At 59.0% G+C, this 25596-nt stretch overlaps 1 protein-coding gene across 2 annotated transcripts in view; it reads right to left on the reverse strand.

Annotated features, from left to right (window-relative positions):
- Positions 1-22315, reverse strand: part of LOC141235449 (uncharacterized) — a 39050-nt gene extending 16735 nt beyond the window's left edge. The window contains exon 1 of one of the 2 annotated variants that reach the window (XM_073668128.1): positions 22264-22315. The gene's annotated coding sequence lies outside the window, so the exon portion shown is untranslated. Of the gene's footprint in view, positions 1-22029; positions 22106-22263 lie in introns of those variants that run through there. The other variant, XM_073668129.1, reaches the window with a different exon arrangement.
- Between the last annotated feature and the right edge of the window lie 3281 nt (positions 22316-25596).

A 25596-nucleotide genomic window follows, 5' to 3' on the forward strand; every position in this document is an offset into this window, starting at 1 on the left:
GGTGTACTGAGTGGAGCCGCGTGTGTACGGAGCGGAGCCGCGCGTGTACGAGGTGTACGGAGCGGAGCCGTGTGTACGAGGTGTACGGAGCAGAGCCGCGTGTGTACGAGGTGTACGGAGCAGAGCTGTGTGTGTACGAGGTGTACGGAGCAGAGCCGCGTGTGTACGAGGTGTACGGAGCAGAGCCGCGTGTGTACGAGGAGTACGGAGCAGAGCCGCATGTGTACGAGGTGTACGGAGCGGAGCCGCGTGTGTACGAGGTGTACTGAGTGGAGCCGCGTGTGTACGGAGCGGAGCCGCGCGTGTACGAGGTGTACGGAGCAGAGCCATGTGTACGAGGTATACGGAGCGGAGCCGCGCGTGTACGAGGTGTACGGAGCGGAGCCGGGCGTGTACGAGGTGTACGGCGCGGAGCCGGGCGTGTACGAGGTGTATGGCGCGGAGCCGGGCGTGTACGAGGTGTACGGAGCGGAGTCGCGCGTGTACGAGGTGTGCGGAGCCGTGTGTGTACGAGGTGTACGGAGCAGATCCGGGTCTACGGAGCGGAGCCGCATGTGTATGAGGTGTACGGAGCGGAGCCGCGTGTGTACGAGGTGTACTGAGTGGAGCCGCGTGTATACGGAGCGGAACCGCGTGTGTACGAGGTGTACGGAGCAGAGCCGCGTGTGTACGAGGTGTACGGAGCAGAGCCGCGTGTGTACGAGGTGTACGGAGCAGAGCCGCGTGTGTACGAGGTGTACGGAGCAGAGCCGTGTGTGTACGAGGTGTACGGAGCAGAATCGCGTGTACGAGGTGTACGGAGCAGAGCCGCGTGTGTACGAGGTGTACGGATCGGAGCAGCGTGTACGAGGTGTACGGAGCGGAGCCATGTTTGTACGAGGTGTACGGAGCGGAGCCGCGTGTACGAGGTGTACGGAGCGGAGCCGCGTGTGTACGAGGTGTACGGAGCAGAGCCGCGTGTGTACGAGGTGTACGGAGCAGAGCCGCGTGTGTACGAGGTGTACGGAGCAGAGCCGCGTGTGTACGAGGTGTACGGAGCAGAGCCGCGTGTGTACGAGGTGTACGGAGCGGAGCCGCGTGTGTACGAGGTGTACGGAGCGGAGCCGCGTGTGTACGAGGTGTACGGAGCGGAGCCGCGTGTGTACGAGGTGTACGGAGCGGAGCCGCACGTGTACGAGGTGCACGGAGCGGACCCGCGCGTGTACGGAGTGGAGCCGCGCGTGTACGAGGCGTACGGAGCGGAGCCGCGCGTGTACGAGGCGTACGGAGCGGAGCCGCGCGTGTACGAGGCGTACGGAGCGGAGCCGCGCGTGTACGAGGCGTACGGAGCGGAGCCGCGCGTGTACGAGGCGTACGGAGCGGAGCCGCGCGTGTACGAGGCGTACGGAGCGGAGCCGCGCGTGTACGAGGCGTACGGAGCGGAGCCGCGCGTGTACGAGGCGTACGGAGCGGAGCCGCGCGTGTACGAGGCGTACGGAGCGGAGCCGCGCGTGTACGAGGCGTACGGAGCGGAGCCGCGCGTGTACGAGGCGTACGGAGCGGAGCCGCGCGTGTACGAGGCGTACGGAGCGGAGCCGCGCGTGTACGAGGCGTACGGAGCGGAGCCGCGCGTGTACGAGGCGTACGGAGCGGAGCCGCGCGTGTACGAGGCGTACGGAGCGGAGCCGCGCGTGTACGAGGCGTACGGAGCGGAGCCGCGCGTGTACGAGGCGTACGGAGCGGAGCCGCGCGTGTACGAGGCGTACGGAGCGGAGCCGCGCGTGTACGAGGTGTACGGAGCGGAGCCGCGCGTGTACGGAGCGGAGCCGCATGTGTACGAGGTGTACGGAGCGGAGCCGCGTGTGTACGAGGTGTACGGAGTAGAGCCGCGTGTGTACTTAGCGGAGCCGCGCGTGTATGAGGTGTACGGAGCAGAGCCGCGTGTGTACGAGGTGTACGGAGCAGAGCCGCGTGTGTATGAGGTGTACGGAACGGAGCCGCATGTGTACGAGGTGTACGGAGCAGAGCCGTGTGTGTACGAGGTGTACGGAGCGGAGCCGCGTGTGTACGAGGTGTACGAGGCAGAGCAGTGTGTGTACGAAGCGGAGCTGGGCATGTACGAGGTGTATGGAGCAGAGCCGCGTGTGTCCGAGGTGTACGGAACGGAGCCGCATGTGTACGAGGTGTATGGAGCGGAGCCGTGTGTATACGAGGTGTACGGAGCGGAGCCGCATGTGTACGAGGTGTACGGAGCGGAGCCGCGTGTACGAGATGTACGGAGCAGAGCCGCGTGTGTACGAGGTGTACGGAGCAGAGCCGCGTGTGTACGAGGTGTACGGAGCAGAGCCGCGTGTGTACGAGGTGTACGGAGCAGAGCCGCATGTGTACGAGGTGTACGGAGCGGAGCCGCATGTGTACGAGGTGTACGGAGCGGAGCCGTGTGTACGAGGTGTATGGAGCGGAGCCGCATGTGTACGAGGTGTACAGAGCGGAGCCGTGTGTGTACGAGGTGTACGGAGCAGAGCCGCATATGTACGAGGTGTACGGAGCAGAGCCGCATATGTACGAGGTGTACGGATCGGAGCTGCGTGTACGAGGTGTACTGAGCGGAGCCTTGTTTGTACGAGGTGTACTGAGCGGAGCCGCGTGTGTACGAGGTGTACTGAGCGGAGCCGCGTGTGTACGAGGTGTACTGAGTGGAGCCGCGTGTGTACGGAGCGGAGCCGCGCGTGTACGAGGTGTACGGAGCGGAGCCGTGTGTACGAGGTGTACGGAGCAGAGCCGCGTGTGTACGAGGTGTACGGAGCAGAGCTGCGTGTGTACGAGGTGTACGGAGCAGAGCCGCGTGTGTGCGAGGTGTACGGAGCAGAGCCGCGCGTGTACGAGGTATACGGAGCGCAGCCGCGCGTGTACGATGCGTACGGAGCGGAGCCGCGCGTGTACGAGGCGTGCGGAGCCGTGTGTGTACGAGGTGTACGCGGAGCGGAGCCGCGCGTGTACGAGGCGTACGGAGTGGAGCCGCGTGTGTACGAGGCGTACGGAGCAGAGCCGCGTGTACGAGGTGTACGGAGCAGAGCCGCGTGTACGAGGTGTACGGAGCAGAGCCGCGTGTGTACGGAGCAGAGCCGCGTGTGTGCGAGGTGTACGGAGCAGAGCCGCGTCTGTATGAGGTGTACGGAGCGGAGCCGCATGTGTACGAGGTGTACGGAGCGGAGCCGCGTGTGTACGAGGTGTACGGGGCGGAGCAGTGTGTGTACGAGATGTACGGAGCGGAGCCGCGTGTGTACGAAATATACGGAGCGGAGCCGCGCGTGTACGGAGCGGAGCCGGGCATGTACGGGGTGTATGGAGCGGAGCCGCGTGTGTCCGAGGTGTACGGAACGGAGCCGCATGTGTACGAGGTGTACGGAGCAGAGCTGTGTGTGTACGAGGTGTACGGAGCAGAGCCGCGTGTGTACGAGGTGTACGGAGCAGAGCCGCGTGTGTACGAGGAGTACGGAGCAGAGCCGCATGTGTACGAGGTGTACGGAGCGGAGCCGCGTGTGTACGAGGTGTACTGAGTGGAGCCGCGTGTGTACGGAGCGGAGCCGCGCGTGTACGAGGTGTACGGAGCAGAGCCATGTGTACGAGGTATACGGAGCGGAGCCGCGCGTGTACGAGGTGTACGGAGCGGAGCCGGGCGTGTACGAGGTGTACGGCGCGGAGCCGGGCGTGTACGAGGTGTATGGCGCGGAGCCGGGCGTGTACGAGGTGTACGGAGCGGAGTCGCGCGTGTACGAGGTGTACGGAGCCGTGTGTGTACGAGGTGTACGGAGCAGATCCGGGTCTACGGAGCGGAGCCGCATGTGTATGAGGTGTACGGAGCGGAGCCGCGTGTGTACGAGGTGTACTGAGTGGAGCCGCGTGTATACGGAGCGGAACCGCGTGTGTACGAGGTGTACGGAGCAGAGCCGCGTGTGTACGAGGTGTACGGAGCAGAGCCGCAGGTGTACGGAGCAGAGCCGCGTGTGTACGAGGTGTACGGAGCAGAGCCGCGTGTGTACGAGGTGTACGGAGCAGAATCGCGTGTACGAGGTGTACGGAGCAGAGCCGCGTGTGTACGAGGTGTACGGATCGGAGCAGCGTGTACGAGGTGTACGGAGCGGAGCCGTGTTTGTACGAGGTGTACGGAGCGGAGCCGCGTATACGAGGTGTACGGAGCGGAGCCGCGTGTGTACGAGGTGTACGGAGCAGAGCCGCGTGTGTACGAGGTGTACGGAGCAGAGCCGCGTGTGTACGAGGTGTACGGAGCAGAGCCGCGTGTGTACGAGGTGTACGGAGCAGAGCCGCGTGTGTACGAGGTGTACGGAGCAGAGCCGCGTGTGTACGAGGTGTACGGAGCAGAGCCGCGTGTGTACGAGGTGTACGGAGCAAGCCGCGTGTGTACGAGGTGTACGGAGCGGAGCCGCACGTGTACGAGGTGCACGGAGCGGACCCGCGCGTGTACGGAGTGGATCCGCGCGTGTACGAGGCGTACGGAGTGGAGCCGCGCGTGTACGAGGCGTACGGAGCGGAGCCGCGCGTGTACGAGGCGTACGGAGCGGAGCCGCGCGTGTACGAGGCGTACGGAGCGGAGCCGCGCGTGTACGAGGCGTACGGAGCGGAGCCGCGCGTGTACGAGGCGTACGGAGCGGAGCCGCGCGTGTACGAGGCGTACGGAGCGGAGCCGCGCGTGTACGAGGCGTACGGAGCGGAGCCGCGCGTGTACGAGGCGTACGGAGCGGAGCCGCGCGTGTACGAGGCGTACGGAGCGGAGCCGCGCGTGTACGAGGCGTACGGAGCGGAGCCGCGCGTGTACGAGGCGTACGGAGCGGAGCCGCGCGTGTACGAGGCGTACGGAGCGGAGCCGCGCGTGTACGAGGCGTACGGAGCGGAGCCGCGCGTGTACGAGGCGTACGGAGCGGAGCCGCGCGTGTACGAGGCGTGCGGAGCCGCGCGTGTACGAGGCGTGCGGAGCCGCGCGTGTACGAGGCGTACGGAGCGGAGCCGCGCGTGTACGAGGCGTACGGAGCGGAGCCGCGCGTGTACGAGGCGTACGGAGCGGAGCCGCGCGTGTACGAGGCGTACGGAGCGGAGCCGCGCGTGTACGAGGCGTACGGAGCGGAGCCGCGCATGTACGAGGCGTACGGAGCGGAGCCGCGCGTGTACGAGGCGTACGGAGCGGAGCCGCGCGTGTACGAGGCGTACGGAGCGGAGCCGCGCGTGTACGAGGCGTACGGAGCGGAGCCGCGCGTGTACGAGGCGTACGGAGCGGAGCCGCGCGTGTACGAGGCGTACGGAGCGGAGCCGCGCGTGTACGAGGCGTACGGAGCGGAGCCGCGCGTGTACGAGGTGTACGGAGCGGAGCCGCGCGTGTACGGAGCGGAGCCGCATGTGTACGAGGTGTACGGAGCGGAGCCGCGTGTGTACGAGGTGTACGGAGTAGAGCCGCGTGTGTACTTAGCGGAGCCGCGCGTGTATGAGGTGTACGGAGCAGAGCCGCGTGTGTACGAGGTGTACGGAGCAGAGCCGCGTGTGTATGAGGTGTACGGAACGGAGCCGCATGTGTACGAGGTGTACGGAGCAGAGCCGTGTGTGTACGAGGTGTACGGAGCGGAGCCGCGTGTGTACGAGGTGTACGAGGCAGAGCAGTGTGTGTACGAAGCGGAGCTGGGCATGTACGAGGTGTATGGAGCAGAGCCGCGTGTGTCCGAGGTGTACGGAACGGAGCCGCATGTGTACGAGGTGTATGGAGCGGAGCCGTGTGTATACGAGGTGTACGGAGCGGAGCCGCATGTGTACGAGGTGTACGGAGCGGAGCCGCGTGTGTACGAGGTGTATTGAGTGGAGCCGCGCGTGTACGGAGTGGAGCCGCGCGTGTACGAGGTGTACGGAGCAGAGCCGTGTGTGTACGAGGTGTACGGAGCAGAGCCGCGTGTGTACGAGGTGTACGGAGCAGAGCCGCGTGTGTACGAGGTGTACGGAGCAGAGCCGCGTGTGTACGAGGTGTACGGAGCAGAGCCGCGTGTGTACGAGGTGTACGGAGCAGAGCCGCGTGTGTACGAGGTGTACGGAGCGGAGCCGCGCGTGTACGAGGTGTACGGAGCGGAGCCGTATGTGTACGAGGTGTACGGAGCGGAGCCGTGTGTGTACGAGGTGTACGGAGCGGAGCCGCATGTGTACGAGGTGTACGGAGCGGAGCCGCATGTGTACGAGGTGTACGGAGCGGAGCCGCGTGTGTACGAGGTGTACGGAGCGGAGCCGCGTGTGTACGAGGTGTACGGAGCGGAGCCGCGTGTGTACTTAGCGGAGCCGCGCGTGTACGAGGTGTACGGAGCGGAGCCGCATGTGTACGAGGTGTACGGAGCAGAGCCGCGTGTGTACGAGGTGTACGGAGCAGAGCCGCGTGTGTACGAGGTGTACGGAGCAGAGCCGCGTGTGTATGAGGTGTACGGAACGGAGCCGCATGTGTACGAGGTGTACGGAGCAGAGCCGCGTGTGTACGAGGTGTACGGAGCGGAGCCGCGTGTGTACGAGGTGTACGGAGCAGAGCCGCGTGTGTACGAGGTGTACGGAGCAGAGCCGCGTGTGTACGAGGTGTACGGAGCAGAGCCGCGTCTGTATGAGGTGTACGGAGCGGAGCCGCATGTGTACGAGGTGTACGGGGTGTGCGGAGCCGCGTGTGTACGAGGTGTACGAGGCAGAGCAGTGTGTGTACGAGATGTACGGAGCGGAGCCGCGCGTGTACGGAGCGGAGCTGGGCATGTACGAGGTGTATGGAGCAGAGCCGCGTGTGTCCGAGGTGTACGGAACGGAGCCGCATGTGTACGAGGTGTACGGAGCGGAGCCGTGTGTATACGAGGTGTACGGAGCGGAGCCGCATGTGTACGAGGTGTACGGAGCGGAGCCGCGTGTGTACGAGGTGTATTGAGTGGAGCCGCGCGTGTACGGAGCGGAGCCGCGTGTGTACGAGGTGTACGGAGCAGAGCCGTGTGTGTACGAGGTGTACGGAGCAGAGACGCGTGTGTACGAGGTGTACGGAGCGGAGCCGCATGTGTACGAGGTGTACGGAGCGGAGCCGCGTGTGTACGAGGTGTACGGAGCGGAGCCGCATGTGTACGAGGTGTACGGTGCGGAGCCGTGTGTACGAGGTGTACGGGGCGGAGCAGTGTGTTTACGAGGTGTACGGGGCGGAGCAGTGTGTGTACAAGATGTACGGAGCGGAGCCGCGTGTGTACGAAATATACGGAGCGGAACCGCACCTGTACAGAGCGGAGCCGGGCATGTACGAGGTGTACGGAGCGGAGCCGCGTGTGTCCGAGGTGTATGGAACGGAGCCGCATGTGTACGGAGCAGAGACGCGTGTGTACGAGGTGTACGGAGCAGAGCCGCGTGTGTACGAGGTGTACGGAGCGGAGCCGCGTGTGTACGAGGTGTACGGAGCGGAGCCGCGTGTGTACGAGGTGTACGGAGCGGAGCCGCGTCTGTACGAGGTGTACGGAGCGGAGCCGCGCGTGTACGAGGTGTACGGAGCGGAGCCGCGCGTGTACGAGGTGTACGGAGCGGAGCCGCGCGTGTACGAGGTGTACGGAGCGGAGCCGCGCGTGTACGAGGTGTACGGAGCGGAGCCGCGCGTGTACGAGGTGTACGGAGCGGAGCCGCGCGTGTACGAGGCGTACGGAGCGGAGCCGCGCGTGTACGAGGCGTACGGAGCGGAGCCGCGCGTGTACGAGGCGTACGGAGCGGAGCCGCGCGTGTACGAGGCGTACGGAGCGGAGCCGCGCGTGTACGAGGTGTACGGAGCGGAGCCGCGCGTGTACGAGGTGTACGGAGCGGAGCCGCGCGTGTACGAGGTGTACGGAGCGGAGCCGCGCGTGTACGAGGTGTACGGAGCGGAACCGCGCGTGTACGAGGTGTACGGAGCGGAACCGCGCGTGTACGAGGTGTACGGAGCGGAGCCGCGCGTGTACGAGGTGTACGGAGCGGAGCCGCGCGTGTACGAGGTGTACGGAGCGGAGCCGCGCGTGTACGAGGTGTACGGAGCGGAGCCGCGCGTGTACGAGGTGTACGGAGCGGAGCCGCGCGTGTACGAGGTGTACGGAGCGGAGCCGCGCGTGTACGAGGTGTACGGAGCGGAGCCGCGCGTGTACGAGGTGTACGGAGCGGAGCCGCGCGTGTACGAGGTGTACGGAGCGGAGCCTCATGTGTACGAGGTGTACGGAGCGGAGCCGCATGTGTACGAGGTGTACGGTGCGGAGCCGTGTGTACGAGGTGTACGGGGCGGAGCAGTGTGTTTACGAGGTGTACGGGGCGGAGCAGTGTGTGTACAAGATGTACGGAGCGGAGCCGCGTGTGTACGAAATATACGGAGCGGAACCGCACCTGTACAGAGCGGAGCCGGGCATGTACGAGGTGTACGGAGCGGAGCCGCGTGTGTCCGAGGTGTATGGAACGGAGCCGCATGTGTACGGAGCAGAGCCGTGTGTGTACGAGGTGTACGGAGCGGAGCCGCGCGTCTACGAGGTGTACGGAGCGGAGCCGCATGTGTACAAGGTGTACGGAGCGGAGCCGTGTGTGTACAAAGTGTACGGAGCCACGCGTGTGTACGAGGTGTATGGAGCAGAGCCGCGTGTGTCCGAGGTGTACGGAACGGAGCCGTGTGTACGAGGTGTACGGAGCGGAGCCGTATGTGTACGAGGTGTACGGAGCGGAGCCGTATGTGTACGAGGTGTACGGAGCGGAGCCGTATGTGTACGAGGTGTACGGAGCGGAGCCGCATGTGTACGAGGTGTACGGAGCGGAGCCGCGTGTGTACGAGGTGTACTGAGTGGAGCCCCGTGTGTACTTAGCGGAGCCGCGTGTGTACGAGGTGTACGGAGCAGAAAAGCGTGTGTACGAGGTGTACGGAGCAGAAAAGCGTGTGTACGAGGTGTACGGAGCAGAAAAGCGTGTGTACGAGGTGTACGGAGCAGAGACGCGTGTGTACGAGGTGTACGGAGCAGAGACGCGTGTGTACGAGGTGTACGGAGCAGAGACGCGTGTGTACGAGGTGTACGGAGCAGAGACGCGTGTGTACGAGGTGTACGGAGCAGAGACGCGTGTGTACGAGGTGTACGGAGCAGAGACGCGTGTGTGCGAGGTGTACGGAGCAGAGCCGCGTGTGTGCGAGGTGTTCGGAGCAGAGCCGCGTCTGTATGAGGTGTACGGAGCGGAGCCGCGTGTGTACGAGGTGTACGGGGCGGAGCAGTGTGTGTACGAGATGTACGGAGCGGAGCCGCGTGTGTACGAAATATACGGAGCGGAACCGCGCGTGTACGGAGCGGAGCCGGGCATGTACGAGGTGTATGGAGCGGAGCCGCCTGTGTCCGAGGTGTACGGAACGGAGCCGCATGTGTACGAGGTGTACGGAGCAGAGCCGCGTGTGTACGAGGTGTACGGAGCAGAGCCGCGTGTGTACAAGGTGTACGGAGCAGAGCCGCGTGTGTACAAGGTGTACGGAGCAGAGCCGCGCGTGTACGAGGTGTACGGAGCGGAGCCGCGCGTGTTCGAGGTGTACGGAGCGGAGCCGCGCGTGTACGAGGTGTACGGAGCGGAGCCGCATGTGTACGAGGTGTACGGAGCAGAGCCGCATGTGTACGAGGTGTACGGAGCGGAGCCGCATGTGTACGAGGTGTACGGGGCGGAGCAGTGTGTTTACGAGGTGTACGGGGCGGAGCAGTGTGTGTACAAGATGTACGGAGCGGAGCCGCGTGTGTACGAAATATACGGAGCGGAGCCGCACCTGTACAGAGCGGAGCCGGGGATGTACGAGGTGTACGGAGCGGAGCCGCGTGTGTCCGAGGTGTATGGAACGGAGCCGCATGTGTACGAGGTGTACGGAGCAGAGCCGTGTGTGTACGATGTGTACGGAGCGGAGCCGCGCATCTACGAGGTGTACGGAGCGGAGCCGCATGTGTACGAGGTGTACGGAGCGGAGCCGCATGTGCACGAGGTGTACGGAGCGGAGCCGTGTGTGTACGAGGTGTACGGAGCAGAGCCATGTGTGTATGAGGTCTACGGAGTGGAGCCGCGTGTGTACGAGGTGTACGGAGCGGAGCCGTGTGTGTATGAGGTCTACAGAGTGGAGCCGCGTGTGTACGAGGTGTACGGAGCAGAGCCGTGTGTGTATGAGGTGTACGGAGTGGAGCCGCGTGTGTACGGAGCGGAGCCGCGCGTGTACGAGGTGTACGGAGCATAGCTGCGTGTGTACGAGGTGTACGGAGCGGAGCCGCGTGTGTACGAGGTGTACGGAGTAGAGCCGTATGTGTACGAGGTGTACGGAGCGGAGCCGTGTGTACGAGGTGTACGGAGCGGAGCCGCATGTGTACGAGGTGTACGGAGCGGAGCCGCATGTGTACGAGGTGTACGGAGCGGAGCCGCATGTTTACGAGGTGTACGGAGCGGAGCCGCGTGTGTACGAGGTGTACTGAGTGGAGCCGCGTGTGTACTTAGCGGAGCCGCGCATGTATGAGGTGTACGGAGCAGAGCCGCGTGTGTACGAGGTGTACGGAGCAGAGCCGCGTGTGTATGAGGTGTACGGAATGGAGCCGCATGTGTACGAGGTGTACGGAGCAGAGCCGTTTGTGTACGAGGTGTACGGAGCAGAGCCGCGTGTGTACGAGGTGTACGGAGCAGAGCCGCGTGTGTACGAGGTGTACGGAGCAGAGCCGCGTGTGTACGAGGTGTACGGAGCAGAGCCGCGTGTGTACGAGGTGTACGGAGCAGAGCCGCGTGTGTACGAGGTGTACGGAGCAGAGCCGCGTCTGTACGAGGTGTACGGAGCAGAGCCGCGTCTGTATGAGGTGTACGGAGCGGAGCCGCATGTGTACGAGGTGTACGGAGCAGAGCCGCGTGTGTACGAGGTGTACGAGGCAGAGCAGTGTGTGTAGGAGATGTACGGAGCGGAGCCACGCGTGTACGGAGCGGAGCTGGGCATGTACGAGGTGTATGGAGCAGAGCCGCGTGTGTCCGAGGTGTACGGAACGGAGCCGCATGTGTACGAGGTGTATGGAGCGGAGCCGTGTGTATACGAGGTGTACGGAGCGGAGTCGTGTGTACGAGGTGTACGGAGCGGAGCCGCATGTGTACGAGGTGTACGGAGCAGAGCCGCGTGTGTACGAGGTGTACGGAGCAGAGCCGCGTGTGTACGAGGTGTACGGAGCAGAGCCGCGTGTGTACGAGGTGTACGGAGCAGAGCCGCGTGTGTATGAGGTGTACAGAATGGAGCCGCATGTGTACGAGGTGTACGGAGCAGAGCCGTTTGTGTACGAGGTGTACGGAGCAGAGCCGCGTGTGTACGAGGTGTACGGAGCAGAGCCGCGTGTGTACGAGGTGTACGGAGCAGAGCCGCGTGTGTACGAGGTGTACGGAGCAGAGCCGCGTGTGTACGAGGTGTACGGAGCAGAGCCGCGTGTGTACGAGGTGTACGGAGCAGAGCCGCGTCTGTATGAGGTGTACGGAGCGGAGCCGCATGTGTACGAGGTGTACGGAGCAGAGCCGCGTGTGTACGAGGTGTACGAGGCAGAGCAGTGTGTGTAGGAGATGTACGGAGCGGAGCCACGCGTGTACGGAGCGGAGCTGGGCATGTACGAGGTGTATGGAGCAGAGCCGCGTGTGTCCGAGGTGTACGGAACGGAGCCGCATGTGTACGAGGTGTATGGAGCGGAGCCGTGTGTATACGAGGTGTACGGAGCGGAGTCGTGTGTACGAGGTGTACGGAGCGGAGCCGCATGTGTACGAGGTGTACGGAGCGGAGCCGCGTGTGTACGAGGTGTATTGAGTGGAGCCGCGCGTGTACGGAGCGGGGCCGCGTGTGTACGAGGTGTACGGAGCAGAGCCGCGTGTGTATGAGGTGTACGGAGCAGAGACGCGTGTGTACGAGGTGTACGGAGCAGAGACGCGTGTGTACGAGGTGTACGGAGCAGAGACGCGTGTGTACGAGGTGTACGGAGCAGAGACGCGTGTGTACGAGGTGTACGGAGCAGAGCCGCGTGTGTACGAGGTGTACGGAGCAGAGCCGCGTGTGTACGAGGTGTACGGAGCAGAGCCGCGTGTGTATGAGGTGTACGGAGCGGAGCCGCATGTGTACGAGGTGTACGGAGCGGAGCCGCGTGTGTACGAGGTGTACGGGGCGGAGCAGTGTGTGTACGAGATGTACAGAGCGGAGCCGCGTGTGTACGAAATATACGGAGCGGAGCCGCGCGTGTACGGAGCGGAGCCGGGCATGTACGAGGTGTATGGAGCGGAGCCGCGTGTGTCCGAGGTGTATGGAACGGAGCCGCATGTGTACGAGGTGTACGGAGCAGAGCCGCGTGTGTACGAGGTGTACGGAGCAGAGCCGCGTGTGTACGAGGTGTACGGAGCAGAGCCGCGTGTGTACGAGGTGTACGGAGGAGAGCCGCGCGTGTACGAGGTGTACGGAGCGGAGCCGCGCGTGTACGAGGTGTACGGAGCGGAGCCGCGCGTGTACGAGGTGTACGGAGCGGAGCCGCATGTGTACGAGGTGTACGGAGCAGAGCCGCATGTGTACGAGGTGTACGGAGCGGAGCCGTGTGTACGAGGCGTACGGGGCGGAGCAGTGTGTTTACGAGGTGTACGGGGCGGAGCAGTGTGTGTACAAGATGTACGGAGCGGAGCCGCGTGTGTACGAAATATACGGAGCGGAGCCGCACCTGTACAGAGCGGAGCCGCGTGTGTACGAGGTGTACGGGGCGGAGCAGCGTGTGTACGAGGTGTGCGGCGCACCTGTACAGAGCGGAGCCGCGCGTGTACGAGGTGTGCGGAGCGGAGCCGCGTGTGTACGAGGTGTGCGGAGCGGAACCGCGTGTGTCTATGACGTGTACGGAGCAGAGCCGAGTGTGTACGAGGTGTACGGAGCAGAGCCGCGTGTGTACGAGGTGTACGGAGCAGAGCCGCGTGTGTACGAGGTGTACGGAGCAGAGCCGCATGTGTACGAGGTGTACGGAGCAGAGCCGCGTCTGTATGAGGTGTACGGAGCGGATCCGCATGTGTACGAGGTGTACGGAGCGGAGCCGCGTGTGCGAGGTGTACGGGGCGGAGCAGTGTGTGTACAAGATGTACGGAGCGGAGCCGCGTGTGTACGAAATATACGGAGCGGAGCCGCACGTGTACAGTGCGGAGCCGGGCATGTACGAGGTGTACGGAGCGGAGCCGCGTGTGTCCGAGGTGTATGGAACGGAGCCGCATGTGTACGAGGTGTACGGAGCAGAGCCGTGTGTGTACGAGGTGTACGGAGCGGAGCGTGTACGAGGTGTACGGAGCGGAGCCGCATGTGTACGAGGTGTACGGAGCGGAGCCGCGTGTGTACGAGGTGTACGGAGCCACGCGTGTGTACGAGGTGTACGGAGCCACGCGTGTGTACGAGGTGTACGGAGCCACGCGTGTGTACGAGGTGTACGGAGCGGAGCCGCATGTGTACGAGGTGTACGGAGCGGAGCCGCGTGTGTACAAGGTGTACGGAGCCACGCGTGTGTACGAGGTGTACGGAGCCACGCGTGTGTACGAGGTGTACGGAGAGGAGCCGCATGTGTATGAGGTGTACGGAGCAGAGCCGTGTGTGTATGAGGTGTACGGAGCGGAGCCGCGTGTGTACGGAGCGGAGCCGCGCGTGTACGAGGTGTACGGAGCGGAGCCGCGCGTGTACGAGGTGTACGGAGCGGAGCCGCATGTGTACGAGGTGTACGGAGAGGAGCCGCACGTGTACGAGGTGTACGGAGCGGAGCCGCACGTGTACGAGGTGTACGGAGCGGAGCCGCATGTGTACGAGGTGTACGGAGCAGAGCCGCATGTGTACGAGGTGTACGGAGCGGAGCCGCGTGTGCGAGGTGTACGGGGCGGAGCAGTGTGTGTACAAGATGTATGGAGCGGAGCCGCGTGTGTACGAAATATACGGAGCGGAGCCGCACGTGTACAGAGCGGAGCCGGGCATGTACGAGGTGTACGGAGCGGAGCCGCGTGTGTCCGAGGTGTACGGAGCAGATCCGCATGTATACGAGGTGTACGGGGTGGAGCAGTGTGTGTACGAGATGTATGGAGCGGAGCCGTGTGTGTACGAGATGTACGGCGCGGAGCCGCGTGTGTACGAGATGTACAGAGCAGAGCTGCGTGTGTATGAGGTGTACGGAGCGGAGCCGCGTGTGTACGAGGAGTACGGGGCGGAGCAGCGTGTGTACGAGATGTAGAGGGCGGAGCAGCGTGTGTACGAGATGTAGAGGGCGGAGCAGCGTGTGTACGAGATGTACGGAGCGGAGCCGCGCGTGTACGAGATGTACGGAGCGGAGCCGCGCGTGTACGAGGTGTGCGGAGCTGAGCCGCGTGTGTCTGTGAGGTGTACGGAGCAGAGCCGCGTGTGTACGAGGTGTACGGAGCAGAGCCGCGTGTGTACGAGGTGTACGGAGCAGAGCCGCGTGTGTACGAGGTGTACGGAGCAGAGCCGCGTGTGTACGAGGTGTACGGAGCAGAGCCGCGTGTGTACGAGGTGTACGGAGCAGAGCCGCGTCTGTATGAGGTGTACGGAGCAGAGCCGCATATGTACGAGGTGTACGGAGCGGAGCCGCGTGTGTACGAGGTGTACGGGGCGGAGCAGTGTGTGTACGAGATGTACGGAGCAGAGCCGTGTGTGTACGAAATATACGGAGCGGAGCCACGCGTGTACGGAGCGGAGCCGGGCATGTACGAGGTGTACGGAGCGGAGCCGCGTGTGTCCGAGGTGTACGGAACGGAGCCCCATGTGTACGAGGTGTACGGAGCAGAGCCACGCGTGTACGAGGTGTACGGAGCGGAGCCACGCGTGTACGAGGTGTACGGAGCGGAGCTGCATGTGTACGAGGTGTACGGATCGGAGCCGTGTGTGTACAAGGTGTACGGAGCCACGCGTGTGTACGGAGAGGAGCCGTGTGTGTACGAGGTGTACGGAGCGGAGCCGCGTGTGTATGAGGTGTACGGAGCATAGCTGCGTGTGTACGAGGTGTACGGAGCGGAGCCGCGTGTGTACGAGGTGTACGGAGCGGAACCGCGTGTGTCTATGACGTGTACGGAGCAGAGCCGAGTGTGTACGAGGTGTACGGAGCAGAGCCGCGTGTGTACGAGGTGTACGGAGCAGAGCCGCGTGTGTACGAGGTGTACGGAGCAGAGCCGCGTATGCGAGGTGTACGGGGTGGAGCAGTGTGTGTACGAGATGTACGGAGCGGAGCCGTGTGTGTACGAAATATACGGAGCGGAGCCGCGCGTGTACGGAGCGGAGCCGGGCATGTACGAGGTGTACGGAGCGGAGTCGCGTGTGTCCGAGGTGTACGGAACGGAGCCGTGTGTGTACGAGGTGTACGGAGCGGAGCCGCGCGTGTACGAGGTGTACGGAGCGGAGCCGCGCGTGTACGAGGTGTACGGAGCGGAGCCGCATGTGTACGAGGTGTACGGAGCGGAGCCGTGTGTGTACAAGGTGTACGGAGCAGAGCCGTGTGTGTACGAGGTGTACGGAGCGGAGCCGCGTGTGTACGGAGCGGAGCCGCGCGTGTACGAGGTGTACGGAGCGGAGCCGCGCATGTACGAGGTGTACGGAGCGGAGCCGCATGTGTACGGGGTGGAGCAGTGTGTGTATAAGATGTACGGAGCGGAGCCGCGTGTGTACGAAATATACAGAGCGGAGCTGCGTGTGTACGAAGTGTACGGAGCGGAGCTGCATGTGTACGAGGTGTACGAGCGGAGCCGTGTGTGTACGAGGTGTACAGGGCGGAGCAGCGTGTGTACGAGATGTACGGAGTGGAGCCGCGCGTGTATGAGGTGTGCGGAGCAGAGCCGCGCGTGTATGAGGTGTGCGGAGCAGAGCCGCGTGTGTACGAGGTGTACGGAGCGGAACCGCGTGTGTCTATGAGGTGTACGGAGCGGAGCCGCGTGTGTACGAGATGTACGGAGCGGAGCCTCGTGTGTACGAGGTGTGCGGAGCCGTGTGTGTACGAGGTGTACGGAGCGGAGCTGTGTGTGTATGGAGCGGAGCCGTGTGTGTACGAGGTGTACGGAGCAGAGCCGCGCATGTACGAGGCGTATGGAGCGGAGCCGCCTGTGTACGAGGTGTACGGAGCAGAGATGTCTGTGTACGAGGTGTACGGAGCGGAGACGTCTGTGTACGAGGTGTACGGAGCGGAGCCGCGTGTGTACAAGGTGTATGGAGCGGAGCCGCACGTCTATGAGGTGTACGGAGCGGAGCCGCGTGTGTACGAGGTGTATGGAGCAGAGCCGTGTATGTATGGAGCGGAGCCGCGTGTGTACGAGGTGTACGGAGTGGAGCCGTGTGTGCACGAGGTTTTTCCCTCATATCTTTACCATTTGGCGGTGTGACAATAATATTACATTTGTTCACCCACCATGCCGGCAGGTCCTATATTAGCCGGCAGGTCCTATATTAGGCCACTCCACCCACCGCTCTCTGCTGAATGTTGGTTCCTGGGCAGTTCACTCTGCTAGTGTCCAGTTTGTTGCTCCTGTTATACCTCGCACTCGTGTCTCTGACTCTTCCACCAGCTGCTGCGGTCCTGGGGACTACCATTGAGTAGTACCCGATGTCTACCAGCAGCCCATCCTATCCTCTATAACAGAGGCTCTAGTGAAGACCTGGTAGACACCTAGTTATGCCCTCCAGGGTAAGCTCGGCCCGTGGCCCTGTGGGTCCACATCCACCAGCGTTACACCAAGTAACCGTGTGTACAATTACGGTGGCACAGCCTAATAATAGGTATAGGGGAACCTCCGCAGATGACTGCGCTGTTACTGAAAATCCCTATACAAAGATTAAGCCCACATTCACATGTTCAGTATTTGGTCAGTATTTTACAATAAAATTTGTAAGCCAAAACCTATTCTTTATAGTTCATCTCTCTTTGCAAATCCCTTCACTGGCTCCCAATTGCCCAGCATATCCAGTTCAATCTACTAACACTGACCTACAAAGCCATCTATAATCTTTCTCCTCTGTTCATCTCTGAACTAATCTCCCAATATATTCCCTCATGTAATCTCCGGTCTTCCCAAGATCTCCTTTTCTCCTCCACACTTATTCATTCCTCACCCAATCGCCTCCAAGACTTCTCCCGAATTTCCCCCATCTTCTGGAATTCTGCGCCTCAACAAGTCCGATTATCTGCCACATTCGGATCCTTCAGACGGAACCTGAAAACCCATGTCTTCAAGAAAGCTTAGAACCTGCAATGACCACACTGCCGCCTCACCACCACCAGAGCTGCTGTAACCCCCCAACCTACTGTCTCCTTCCCCACCATCCTATAAATGTAAGCCCGCGAGGGCAGGGTCCTCTTCCCTCTGTACCAGTCTATCATTGTTAGGTCATTTACTGTAAGTGATATCTGTATTTCGTGTGTAACCCTTTCTCATGCACCATGGAATCAATGGCGCTATATAAAATAATAATATTTCAGTCTTGTGATTTTCCTGGATATTTAAGACCATTTAAGCGGACCCGTATAGACATTAATCTACGTATCCCTCTTATTCTATTGTTTTTTTATGCATATAAGAATTGTTCATGGGTACACACTTAATATATGTTTGCATGTGTAACTTTAGGTACATATTCTATATATATGTGTACAGTTATTATATTTCACATTGCACTTTATTTTTCATGCACATAGACAACTAATTCTGTCATAATATGTGCTTTTGTGTATATACAGAACAGACCAAACGTTTGGACACACCTCATTTAAAGATTTTCCTGTATTTTCATGACTATGAAAATTGTACATTCACACTGAAGGCATCACAACTATGAATTAACACATGTGGAATTATATACTTAACAAAAAAGTGTGAAACAACTGAAAATATGTCTTATATTCTAGGTTCTTCAAAGTAGCCACCTTTTGCTTTGATGACTGCTTTGCACATTTTTCCTTATTCTGGGACTTGTGGGGGAAGGGAACTGGACTAAGTAGCATGGGGAAAATCCAGGTCCTTGAAGAAGAACCCCGGACGAAGTCTCAGATGGAGGAGTTCCCACTGTGCGTCCTTGTCGGTGATGAGGGTGAGATGGTGACCGAGGAGGCCGACCTCCCTGCGTTAGATATGTCCAGAGAGAACTTTTGGACTGCTCAAGTTCGAGACCTGACCTTAAAAGGGGCGTTCCTACCAGGTTACTGTATGTAATGGGGTTGCCCAAGAGCCAGGGGCCGACACCAGATTCCCCCACTTTGCAGTGCAGGGGGAGTTGCTATATCGGGTGGCCAAACTGAGGGGCGGTGAGATAGTGGAACAGCTGTTAGTGCCGGGGCCATACAGACGGCGGGTGCTACATATGGCCCATTCACATGTTCTGCGGGGACACCTAGGGGTCGAGAAAACTCAGGAGAGGATATTGAGAAGGTTTTATTGGCCAGGGTGTTATCGAAAAGTTCAAAACTATTGTAGGTCCTGCCCCACCTGCCAAATAACCGCTCCCTCCTTCCACTTCCGTAGCCCCTTAGTCCAACTACCTGTGATAGAGGTTCCCTTTGAGAGGATTGCCATGGACCTCGTGGGCCCCTTAGTTAAATCAGCTCGGGGCCACCAATATATCCTGGTCATCATGGACTATGCGACTCGGTATCCGGAAGCGGTTCCCCTAAGGAACATGTCCAGTAAAAGTATAGCCCGAGAGCTGGTCCATATTTTTGCTTGGACAGGTCTACCAAAAGAGATTCTGACAGACCAAGGAACCCCCTTCATGAGCAAGGTGATGAAGGAGCTTTGCAGAGTCCTTCAGATAACTCAGCTTCGGACCTCGGTTTATCATCCACAGATGGCCGGCCTAGTAGAACGCTTCAACAAGACCTTAAAGGCGATGCTCAAGAAGGTTGTTGAAATGGATGGGCGAGACTGGGACTACCTGCTCCCATTTCTGCTTTTCTCGGTCAGAGAAGTTCCTCAAGCCTCCACTGGCTTCTCTCCATTTGAGCTCCTATATGGGCGGCATCCAAGAGGTCTCCTACACATCGCCAAGGAAACTTGGGAGGCTGAAGTCACACCACACCGGAGTATCATCGAACATGTCGCCCAGTTACAGGGGAGAATGTCAAAGGTGATGCCCATCGTGAAGGAACATCTCCTCCAGGCGCAGGAAGCCCAGGCGAGGGTCTATAACCGGTTGGCGAGACTAAGACAGTTCCAGCCCAGGGACCGTGTTTTGGTGCTGATCCCTACCGTCGAGAGCAAGTTCCTCGCCAAATGGCAAGGTCCATACGAGGTGGTGGAGAAAGTCAGCGAGGTTAATTATAAAGTCCACCAGCCTGGCCGAAGAAAGCCGCATCAAATATATCATGTAAATTTGCTCAAGCCGTGGCGGGACCGTGAACCTGTGGAAACTCCTTGCCTGGGAGCCGCACCAGAAGGCAAGGTGGAGGAGGTCACTATTGCAGAGACTCTATCACCGGCCCAGAAGCAACAGTGTCGAGAATTACTACAGCAGAATCGGGAGCTGTTCTCAGAGTTGCCGGGGCATACTCAAGTGGTAGAGCATGATGTGCTGACAGAGCCGCACGTACGAGTGAATCTGAAGCCGTATCAGATTCCAGAAGGACGCCGGGAGGTGATCTCGGCCGAGGTGAAGAGGATGTTAGACCTCGGAGTAATAGAGGAGTTAAAGAGTGGGTGGTTGAGCCCAATCGTCCTCGTGCCGAAACCCAATGGAGAGTGGAGGTTTTGTAATGACTACTGCAGACTGAATGAGGTATCCAAGTGTGACGCGTACCCGATGCCCCGTGTCGACAAACTCATCGAGAGGCTTGGACCGGCGAGGTACATCACCACTCTTGACCTGACGAAGGGCTACTGGCAGATCCGCATGTCCCAAATGGCTAAGGAGAAGACGGCTTTCTCAACACCTGATGGGTGTTTTCAATACACGCAGATGCCATTCGGACTACAGGGGGCCCCAGCCACTTTCCAGGGGGCTATGGATCGGATCCTAGCCCCACATAAGAAGTATGCCGCAGCCTACCTCGACGACATTGAGGTCTTTAGCCCAGACTGGGCTAGTCACCTACCTAAACTACAGGCCGTTCTGGACGCGCTAAGGAAGGCAGGATTTACCATAAATCCGAGAAAGTGTGCCATCGGAAAGGAGGAGGCCAAGTACCTGGGCTATGTTGTTGGGAGAGGCGAAATAAAGCCGCAAATCAAGAAAGTGGAGGCAATTCAAACCTGGCCGCAACCACTCTCGAAGAAGCAGGTGAGAGCATTCCTGGGAATGGTGGGATACTACCGGAGGTTTATCCCGAATTTCGCTATGATTGCCGCGCCACTAACGAATCTTCTAAAAGGCACCAAATCAATCATGGTGAAATGGACGGAAGAAACGGAGACCGCGTTTCAACAGTTGAAGCTAACACTGTGCAAGCAGCCGGTCCTGGTCTTCAAGAAAGAATTTGTAGTCCAGAGGGACGCTTCAGAGGTTGGTCTAGGGGCTGTACTCTCCCAAGAGATAAATGGGGAAGAACATCCCATTCTCTATCTAAGCCGAAAGCTGTCCTCCTGCGAGAAGAACTACGCCATAGTAGAGAAAGAGTGTTTAGCCATAAAATGGGCCGTGGATACACTGAAATATTACCTACTAGGCTGGAAGTTTAAATTAGTATCAGACCATGCCCCGTTGAGATGGTTGAGGGAGAAGAGGGGTAAAAATGCCAGGGTAACTAGATGGTTCCTAGGACTTCAAGAGTTTAACTTTCACGTGGAGCATAGGCCCGGGAAGTTACATGGGAATGCAGATGCCCTCTCTAGGATTCCCTGCCTGGTGTCAGAAGGTGCCCAAACCCCCGGCTTTGGGCAGAGGGGGGGAATATGTGACAGTGTCACTGGTTTTATATGTGAGGGGAGGTATGTATCACTCAGGATGCTCTCCTGTGTGAACTAAGACCTACTTTATTTTTCTGCCAGCATGTTATATGCTGGTAGATTTACTCTGTTAAAGGGTGTGCGGTTTTATGGGAATGGCAAAGAGGGCGGGACACCATTCCCCCTACCTCCCCTCAAGGTGTGGCTGAGCAATGTGTAAAAGCTCAGTCCTGTTTTTTTTCCCTGTGAAGTGTGGTCTGGAGAGGGAAGTCTCCAGACAGTATTGTGGAAGCTGCAGAGCTTGTTACCTGTGCAGTTTATGCTACCGAGATCGGGCGGAACCCGCTCAACTATGGATGGAGCTATACTTTGTTTTGTTTTTCCATTTAACCCAGAGGGGTCTTGTTTATTTTTTCTGCGAAACCCTGCACGAGTTTATGCCAGACAATAAACCAGCAGAAAGGTAACCTTAGAACGTGTGTCCTGAGTCTGCCTCCTGGAGAGCCGAGCGAGTCGTCTTGCCACAGTATATATATATTTTATTGTCTTTATCAATAAATGTTATATTTTATACTGCCCTAGTTCCTGTGTCACATATGTAGGTTATTATAGTTGCAGATACATGAACGTCTGATTATAGCACTATACTGACTTTGAGTAATTATCCAATAACTAGTGATCAGCAAATGATCTTTGGATAAGGGGTTAACCGAGCACGCTCAAGTATAACTGAGTATCTTTGGCGTGCTCGTATATCATGTTCGAGTCCCTGTGTCTGCATGATTTGCAGATGTTAGACAGCCTCAACACATGCAGGGATTCCCTGTTTATTGGGGAATCCTCACGTGTTGAAGCTGTTTAACAGCCGCAAATCATGCAGACACAGGGACTCGAACACAATATACGAGCACTCCGATGATACTCAGTTATGCTCGAGTGCGCTCTGTTAACCCCTTATCCGAGCACGTTCCCTCATCACTACCGATAACAAGATGCGGCCGGACAATCGCAGTAATGCCAGTAGAAAACATGGCTACAGCACTACAGTGTATGGCAGGCAATGCCCGAATGTATACTGGCCGTATAACAGACACAAGACATACGGGGGGCGGTCTAGAACTCCCCCGATACTCGTAATGGAGAGATAATCACCAGTATCTACATTACTGTGCTGGAACCAGGAGAGGAATAATGGCGCTGTGTGAGGACTTCTCTGGGCTTCTGTCCTTCATCCTGCAGTCGTCTGAATGGATCTAATGTGGACGGGAACCAGCTAAGCCGCATTCTGTCCACAGCTGTTACCTCACTGTTCACACCACACAGAGACCCCAAAAGAGTCTCCGTGCTGAAGGGGTTAATGCCCAGTAATGGGGAATCTCCACATACCTCCACCTACAGAGCCGCCACCACACATATGACTGTTCTGTGCACACAGGACCTGTGATGAGGTCACAGGAGGGGAGGAGTCAGGGGTCACATGATCAGGGGCCTCAGTGGCTGCAGGACTCTGCTGTGCTGGTTGTCATGGTGCTGGATGAAGTTGTCTACTAGATAGATAAAGTGTCTCTCCATAACCAGGATTACACAGTAGTGAAGAAGACCTCTAGTGGGCGCTGTCAGGACCCTGTGTCTGAGGGATGGGGAAGACCCCTGAGCCCAATCACGGGGCCTCCACCTCACCCCCTGATACATGAGGACATCAATGACCAGAAGATCCTAGAACTCGCCTACAAGATGATTGAGCTGCTGACTGGAGAGGTGACATTGCTGGGAATGCTGGGACATTATACAGTAACGCTATGTAGGGATCGGGGGATGACGGTATCATTGTATGTGTCAGGTTCCTATAAGGTGTCAGGATGTCGCCGTCTATTTATCCATGGAGGAGTGGGAGTATTTAGAAAGACGCAAAGATCTGTACAAGGACGTCATGATGGAGGTTCCCCAGCCCCTCACATCACCAGGTAATAGACAGGACTAAATACACACGGCCTATAATTATCTGTATGTAAAAAATGAATTCAGTCTGTTATGCACACGCCCGGACTGACTGGCGTGTGCGTGATTAGTGATCCCACTGTACCATGAACCGAAGAGTGCCTGGAGGGGCATAACTAAGTATCAACCCGATCCGACCAAGGTCGCACGGCGGCTCAGTCGACTCCGTGCACCAGTGAGGAACCGAGCAGAGGGACCAGGTGCTACTCCAGGTCAGACCCCGGACACAGCTGTTGACCCACACTGGGGAATGCAGGAACAGGCAGGTTAGGCTGACATGCAGATAGGTGGGTATTGGCAGGCATGGCTGGTATGCAGACAGGTGGGTTTTGGCAAGCACGGCTGCTATGCAGACAGGTGGGTACTGGCAAGCACGGCTGGTATCCAGACAGGTGGGTACTGGCAAGCACGGCTGGTATGCAGACAGGTGGTTACTGGCAAGCATGGCTGGTATGCAGACAGGTGGTTACTGGCAAGCACGGCTAGACTGCAGACAGGGAGGTACTGGCAAGCACGGCTGGAGTGCAGACAGGGAGGTACTGGCAAGCTCGGCTGGCGTGCAGACAGGTGGATACTAGCAGGTTGGAGCGCAGGCTGGATAGGGTCCAGTACAGACTGGGATACAGGAACAGAGCCGCAGATGCGGTAGACAAGCAGAGTAAAGCGAAACCGCCGGAGCGGTGGACAAGGCAGAGCAGAGCGAAACCGCAGGTGCGGTGGACAAGGTAGCAGATCTGGTGAAGAAGAAGAAGAAACTGCTGACTGTCCTGAAAATATGGGGACTGGACACCCCTTGTACCTTAGCAGTCCCCTAGGATACACCATGCAGGATCTCCAGACCTGAGCGGGCACTAGATCTCTTGGCTCTGGACGACCTGTGAGTAAACCAGTCAGCACCTGGAATGTGAACTTCTTCATGTGTAATGCTCCAATCTGGAGCTTAATTTGTACAGACATATTTTGACTGTTTCTGCGTAGGGCTCGTCCTTCCGCTGACAATGCCCAAACTGACTTCTGGAGTTTTCGGACTGGAATCAAACACTGACTCTTCAAGGCTTTAAGCCCGAAACTTCCGGTTAATCCGAGGCTTTCACTTGCCATGGAGACAGTCATGGTCATCTGTGGAGAGGAAACACTAACGCCAAGGGCAGCCTCTCCTACAGGCCTAATGTCTTGGGATTCCCCAACCTTCGCTGGACAAAGACCGTCAGGGGGTCCCAAACAACTGCAGAGGGACCGCAATCCAATTTTGTGACTGAGTTACGGCCTCTGCTTAGCCTGACGAACATGGTCAACCTTCATGGATTCAGTGCGGATAGCTGCCTCTACGGGCTTGGGAACAGGAGGTCTTTGGGAGGACAGAACCTGGCGTGATGGTTTACCTCTATGCCTTGCACGTCTGGACTGCCTCTTGAGGTTGGGAAGAGAAGTATTCTGTGGAGCATAGTCATCCTGTGTGGATTCTGGGTGGGCAGCTGTCTCTTCGGGCTGGAGAACTGGTAGGCTACCTACACACATTACTCATCGGGGCTGCTCCGGGATATTGGGAAGGGAAGCTTTAGCAGAGGCTTCAGGATTAGGGTCATCGAAGACCATTAGAAAGGCCACCAGGAAGGCCTGCAGGTCAGAGATGATAGGATCCCATGCTTCCCATAGGGGGGCGATCTATTTCAAGGCATCACCCGCTAGGTAGGACATCATAAATGCTACTTTAACCCGATCGGTAGGAAAATAGTGAGAATAGAACTTGAAATGCAGCATGCATTGCTCCACAAACACACGGCTTCGTTTTGGATCCCCATAGTACCGTGGCAGATCCGCAGGAACGAGTGTTGATAGCTCCATTTGGGCTGGTGCGTAAATCGCCTGGACCTCAGCTTGTGGAAAAAATTTTTCTTGGTGCACGTATTCGCCAGACAAGGATTCAAATGTCTCTGAGAGCGAAGGGCCGTGGGGCTCAACGGGAACCATGGCATGAGAAAACTGTTATGCACACGCCCGGACTGACTGGCATGTGCGTGATTAGTGATCCCACTGTACCATGGGTACCATGAGTGCCTGGAGGGGCGTAACTAAGTATCAACCCGATCCGACCAAGGTCGCACGGCGGCTCAGTCGACTCCGTGCACCAGGGAGGAACCGAGCAGAGGGACCAGGTGCTACTCCAGGTCAGACCCCGGACATGGCTGTTGACCCACACCGGGGAATGCAGTACAGGCAGGTTAGGCTGGCATACAGACAGGTGGGTATTGGCAAACACGGCTGGTATGCAGACAGGTGGGTACTGGCAAGCACGGCTGGTATGCAGACAGGTGGGTACTGGCAAGCACGGCTGGTATGCAGACAGGTGATTACTGGCAAGCATGGCTGGTATGCAGACAGGTGGTTACTGGCAAGCACGGCTGGTATGCAGACAGGTGGGTACTGGCAAGCTCGGCTGGAATGCAGACAGGGAGGTACTGGCAAGCATGGCTGGAGTGCAGGCAGGGAGGTACTGGCAGGCACGGCTGGTGTGCAGACAGGTGGACACTAGCAGGTTGGAGCGTAGGTTGGATAGGGTCCAGTACAGATTGGGATACAAGAACAGAGCCGCAGATGCGGTAGAGAAGCAGAGTAAAGCAAAACTGCCGGAGCAGTGGACAAGGCAGAGCAGAGAGAAACCGCCGGAGTGGTGGACAAGGCAGAGCAGAGCGAAACCGCTGGTGCGGTGAGAAAGTAGAG

Source organism: Phyllobates terribilis, unplaced genomic scaffold (assembly GCF_046119375.1).
Source record: "Phyllobates terribilis strain yellow unplaced genomic scaffold, ASM4611937v1 Scaffold_673__1_contigs__length_839561, whole genome shotgun sequence".
Classification (NCBI taxonomy): Eukaryota; Metazoa; Chordata; class Amphibia; order Anura; family Dendrobatidae; genus Phyllobates; species Phyllobates terribilis.